This window comes from Salvelinus fontinalis, chromosome 24, assembly GCF_029448725.1.
Source record: "Salvelinus fontinalis isolate EN_2023a chromosome 24, ASM2944872v1, whole genome shotgun sequence".
Classification (NCBI taxonomy): domain Eukaryota; kingdom Metazoa; phylum Chordata; class Actinopteri; order Salmoniformes; family Salmonidae; genus Salvelinus; species Salvelinus fontinalis.
The window spans coordinates 9,962,666-9,968,609 of NC_074688.1; the positions used below are offsets into that span (position 1 = coordinate 9,962,666).

General features: G+C 45.6%; 1 protein-coding gene across 7 annotated transcripts in view; it reads left to right on the top strand.

Annotated features, from left to right (window-relative positions):
* The window catches only part of LOC129821892 (arf-GAP with Rho-GAP domain, ANK repeat and PH domain-containing protein 1-like), a 121,116-nt gene extending 120,605 nt beyond the window's left edge, over positions 1-511 (top strand). For all 7 annotated transcript variants that reach the window (XM_055879615.1, XM_055879616.1, XM_055879618.1 and 4 more), the window contains one exon: positions 1-511. This exon is cut by the window's left edge and continues 725 nt beyond it. The gene's annotated coding sequence lies outside the window, so the exon portion shown is untranslated.
* The last annotated feature ends 5,433 nt before the right edge of the window (positions 512-5,944 follow it).

The following is a 5,944-nucleotide window of genomic DNA, read 5'->3' on the forward strand; positions in this document are numbered from 1 at the left end:
CCTCATATCTGTTTTGGGGCAAAGAAAGAAGTGCTCACTCTGTTTACCATTTGACTAAGACTGTTGTGTTCTTACTGTCTGCTACTCTGTCCACTTGAATAAATGTTTCAGTCAGAACTAGATTCCTAGCTCCGTGATGACATGTGGAGGAGTCAGTAAGGAGAGTGTTATTACACCCCTAGCCGTGTGCTTAACCAGCCTGATCTCCTGAGCTCACATTCTGTTTCAATTCAGTAAAAACTAAATGTGAGCTCAGTGATGAGTCTGGTTTCACAAGGCTAGAGGGACTGGTCAGAAATGGTCTACCTTTCTGGGGACTCAACACGCACAAGTGGTGTATTCTCATTAATGTCAACCTAACAAACTCTCAATCATCATATTAAATGTAACATAACAGTTTTAACCTGCCTCTGTCATATAACTGTATCTAAGTGAAAGTAACTTGTAAATTCTGCAGTTCTTCAGATAGTAACTGTAGGTATGAATTGTAATAAAGCCAATGTTATTTGAATCTGTGTGTGGAGACTGTATGTAGCACCCTCTGACACTACAACCATTCCATTCTTCCCTCTGCGTCTTCTCTGAATGACAACCCAACTGTTTCCATGGTGCCCAACTACCCGTGGTCGTCTGTTCTCTGAATGACAACCCAACTGTTTCCATGGTGCCCAACTACCCGTGGTCGTCTGTTCTCTGAATGACAACCCAACTGTTTCCATGGTGCCCAACTACCCGTGGTCGTCTGTTCTCTGAATGACAACCCAACTGTTTCCATGGTGCCCAACTACCCGTGGCCGTCTGTTCTCTGAATGACAACCCAACTGTTTCCATGGTGCCCAACTACCCGTGGCCGTCTGTTCTCTGAATGACAACCCAACTGTTTCCATGGTGCCCAACTACCCGCGGTCGTCTGTTCTCTAAATGACAACCCAACTGTTTCCATGGTGCCCAACTACCCGCGGTCGTCTGTTCTCTGAATGACAACCCAACTGTTTCCATAGTGCCCAACTACCCGTGGCCGTCTGTTCTCTGAATGACAACCCAACTGTTTCCATGGTGCCCAACTACCCGTGGTCGTCTGTTCTCTGAATGACAACCCAACTGTTTCCATGGTGCCCAACTACCCGTGGTCGTCTGTTCTCTGAATGACAACCCAACTGTTTCCATGGTGCCCAACTACCCGTGGTCGTCTGTTCTCTGAATGACAACCCAACTTTTTCCATGGTGCCCAACTACCCGTGGCCGCCTGTTCTCTGAATGACAACCCAACTGTTTCCATGGTGCCCAACTACCCGTGGTCGTCTGTTCTCTGAATGACAACCCAACTGTTTCCATGGTGCCCAACTACCCGTGGTCGTCTGTTCAGACGGAGAAGCTCAACACCTACTGTCACTGACTTGGCTCAGAACTACTTTATTGAGGAAATAATTGATTGACTATGACTGTGATATGTTGTCTCACCTAGCTATTTTAAGATGAATGCACAAACTATAAGTCTCGCTCTGGATAAGAGTGTCTGCTAAATGACTCACTACTGTAAGTCTCTCTGGATAAGAGCGTCTGCTAAATGACTCACTACTGTAAGTCGCTCTGGATAAGAGTGTCTGCTAAATGACTCACTACTGTAAGTCTGGATAAGAGTGTCTGCTAAATGACTCACTACTGTAAGTCTCTCTGGATAAGAGCGTCTGCTAAATGACTCACTACTGTAAGTCTCTCTGGATAAGAGTGTCTGCTAAATGACTCACTCCTGTAAGTCTCTCTGGATAAGAGTGTCTGCTAAATGACTCACTACTGTAAGTCTCTCTGGATAAGAGTGTCTGCTAAATGGCTCACTACTGTAAGTCTCTCTGGATAAGAGTGTCTGCTAAATGACTCACTACTGTAAGTCTGGATAAGAGTGTCTGCTAAATGGCTCGCTACTGTAAGTCTCTCTGGATAAGAGTGTCTGCTAAATGACTCACTACTGTAAGTCTCTCTGGATAAGAGTGTCTGCTAAATGACTCACTACTGTAAGTCTCTCTGGATAAGAGTGTGGGCTAAATGACTCACTACTGTAAGTCTCTCTGGATAAGAGTGTCTGCTAAATGACTCACTCCTGTAAGTCTCTCTGGATAAGAGTGTCTGCTAAATGACTCACTACTGTAAGTCTCTCTGGATAAGAGTGTCTGCTAAATGACTCACTACTGTAAGTCTGGATAAGAGTGTCTGCTAAATGGCTCGCTACTGTAAGTCTCTCTGGATAAGAGTGTCTGCTAAATGACTCACTACTGTAAGTCTCTCTGGATAAGAGTGTCTGCTAAATGACTCACTACTGTAAGTCTCTCTGGATAAGAGTGTGGGCTAAATGACTCACTACTGTAAGTCTCTCTGGATAAGAGTGTCTACTAAATGACTCACTACTGTAAGTCTCTCTGGATAAGAGTGTCTGCTAAATGACTCACTACTGTAAGTCTCTCTGGATAAGAGCGTCTGCTAAATGACTCACTACTGTAAGTCTCTCTGGATAAGAGCGTCTGCTAAATGACTCACTACTGTAAGTCTCTCTGGGTAAGAGCGTCTGCTAAATGACTCACTACTGTAAGTCTCTCTGGATAAGAGTGTCTGCTAAATGACTCACTACTGTAAGTCTCTCTGGATAAGAGTGTCTGCTAAATGACTCACTACTGTAAGTCTCTCTGGATAAGAGTGTCTGCTAAATGACTCACTACTGTAAGTCTCTCTGGATAAGAGTGTCTGATAAATGACTCACTACTGTAAGTGTCTCTGGATAAGAGTGTCTGCTAAATGACTCACTACTGTAAGTCTCTCTGGATAAGAGCGTCTGCTAAATGACTCACTACTGTATGTCTCTCTGGATAAGAGCGTCTGCTAAATGACTCACTACTGTAAGTCTCTCTGGATAAGAGTGTCTGCTAAATGACTCCAATGTAAAGGTAGATGCTGACCTGTACTTTTACTCCGGTCACGTTAGTCCTTCAGCATTCTGTCTCGGACACATTTGACATTCATAAAGCTGTGACACACATGCACTGTCTCTCACACACACACATATTGTGCTGTTCCCAAGTCCTGTGGCTTTCTTGGCAATGTCACTCCTCAGCCACAAAATGAAGCCTGCAGAGGTGTGTGTGTGGGAGAGTCACCGGTGTTCCACCAGCTCTCCTCTCATCGTCCTGAGCCGAGCCGAGCCGACACAAACGGGTCACCCTGCACCGCAGGCACACACGGGAGACCCAGCAGGCCAGCATCAGTGTGTCTGTGTATGACATTTCCCTGTGTAGCTCCTCTGTGTACAGCCATAGGGCACCAGCTGTAGTGCTGTCAGGTTGGAAGACCAACGTTGGTCAATCGAAATCATCATGGAAGATTACAGCTCAGAACCCACTGTTGATGGACCTGACCGAGGCCCTGCACAGACTCACTGATCTACACATCAACTTGTAATCCACACAACAACAGTTCAAATGATGCTCATTTCCAGAGATGGGTAAACCTGTACAGTGTCTGTTCCAGAGATGGGTAAACCTGTTCCAGGCTGATCATGTCCATACAGCAGAAAACACATGTGCACACAGAGTACAGTATCATGTCTCAGCTGGAGAAAATAACACCTTTAATAGCTCTGATTAAAACACCTTGTCCTACCTAGCGGTGAGCCATTCTACTTCAGCAGAGAATGAAGAGACGGGGGTGGGAGTAGAGATGGACACAGAGGAGACCGGCCAAGACTGACTGATTCAAAGTCCTGTGTGAGTCGTGTCTCGCTAAGTGTGAGTCGTGTCTCGCCAGGTTGTCTGACTGACCCCGCCGCCCACCCATCACCAATTACAGCTCTTCAGAAAGAGCTGTTCAGAAAGCCATCCCCATGGCAACCCTTTCCTCCAGCTCTCCACTTTATCTGCAGACTCACTTTGCTCTGGGTTGTGTAACTGTTCTGTTCAGCAGAAAGGAGAGGTGGGAGAAGTCATTTTCACTTTCTGGGGTTAGAGGGAACAGCTTGTTTAGTTCCACTCCGCCTGTCTGTTTAATTGAATGGTTCAGTGGGACTCGTTCGTTTTCGTTGCACTATCACTTATCCTTACTACCACTGATTTTCTGATAGACGTTTTGTTAAGGATTTTTTTTTTCATTTACTGCAAGTCGCTCTGAATAAGAGCATCTGCTAAAATGACAAATGTAAATGTAATGAAAGGGAAAGAGAGAGTGGAGGAGTAGGAGAGGGGAGCCGAGGAGACAGGTCTAATGAGAGATGAGTCATGCTAAAGATGCTGAAGGTTAGTCTGCCAGTCTGCCTCTCTCTGACTGAAGGTTAGTCTGCCTCTCTCTGACTGAAGGTTAGTCTGCCTCTCTCTGACTGAAGGTTAGTCTGCCTCTCTCTGACTGAAGGTTAGTCTGCCTCTCTCTGACTGAAGGTTAGTCTGCCTCTCTCTGACTGAAGGTTAGTCTGCCTCTCTCTGACTGAAGGTTAGTCTGCCTCTCTTTGACTGAAGGTTAGTCTGCCTCTCTCTGACTGAATCATGTGTTTGTGCTTGTGACTGGCCTGTGCTGACAGTAATCATTGCTCCAACTGACAGGCTCCAGGAACGTGTAGCTGTTCTCTCCTTTAGCAGATAAACGGTCCAAACTATGTGTAGATACACGGTTGGTAGACAAGACTAATGCTGGTCTCCCTACCTATATATCACACGAACTGGATCATGCAGGCCAGTCTGCTCTAATTACTGAGAGGGATAAAAGCCTCAGTGTCACCTTTCTCTCTCCCTAACGCTTACTCTCCCTCTGTGTTTCTCTTATTTTCTCTCCTCATCCTCTGGTACACCTCTACACAGATGACACCATTCTGTATCCTTCTGGCCCTTCTTTGGACACTGTGTTAACTAACCTCCAGACGAGCTTCAATGCCATACAACTCTTCTTCCGTGGCCTCCAACTGCTCTTAAATACAAGTAAAACTAAATGCATGCTCTTCAACCGATCGCTGCCCGCACCTGCCTGCCGGTGCTGACTTAGAATATGTGGACAACTACAGATACCTAGGTGTCTGGTTAGACTGTAAACTCTCCTTCCAGACTCACATAAAATATCTCCAATCCAAAGTTAAATCTAGAATTAGCTTCCTATTCCGCAACAAAGCATCCTTCACTCATGCTGCCAAACATACCCTCGCAAAACTGACCATCCTACCGATCCTCGACTTCGGGGATGTCATCTATAAAATAGCCTCCAACACTCTACTCAATAAATTGGATGCAGTCTATCACAGTGCCATCCGTTTTGTCACCAAAGCCCCATATACTACCCACCACTGCGACCTGTACGCTCTCGTTGGCTGGCCCTCGCGTCATACTCGTCGCCAAACCCACTGGCTACAGGTCATCTACAAGACGCTGCTAGGTGAAGTCCCGCCTTATCTCTGCTCACCATAGCAGCACCCACCTGTAGCACGCGTTCCAGCAGGTATATCTCACTTGTCACCCCCAAAGCCAATTCCTCCTTTGGCTGACTCTCCTTCCAGTTCTCTGCTGCCATTGACTGGAACAAACTACAAAAATCTCTGAAACACTTATCTCCCTCACTAGCTTTAAGCACCAGCTGTCAGATCACAGCACATAGCCCAAACAACTACCTCTTCCCCTACTGTATTTATTTTGCTCCTTTGCACCCCAGTATTTCTACTTCACACACTCATCTGTCAAATGTACCATTCCAGTGTTTGAATTGCTATATTGTATTTACTTCGCCACCATGGCCTATTTATTGCCTTTACCTCCCTTATCGCACCTGTTCACGTAGTATAGACTTATTTTTCTACTGTATGTTTGTTTATTCCATGTTTAACTGTGTTGTTGTGTCGAACTGCTTTGCTTTATCTTGACAAGGTCGCAGTTGTAAATGAGAACTTGTTCTCAACTAGCCTACCTGGTTAAATAAAAAAATGTAA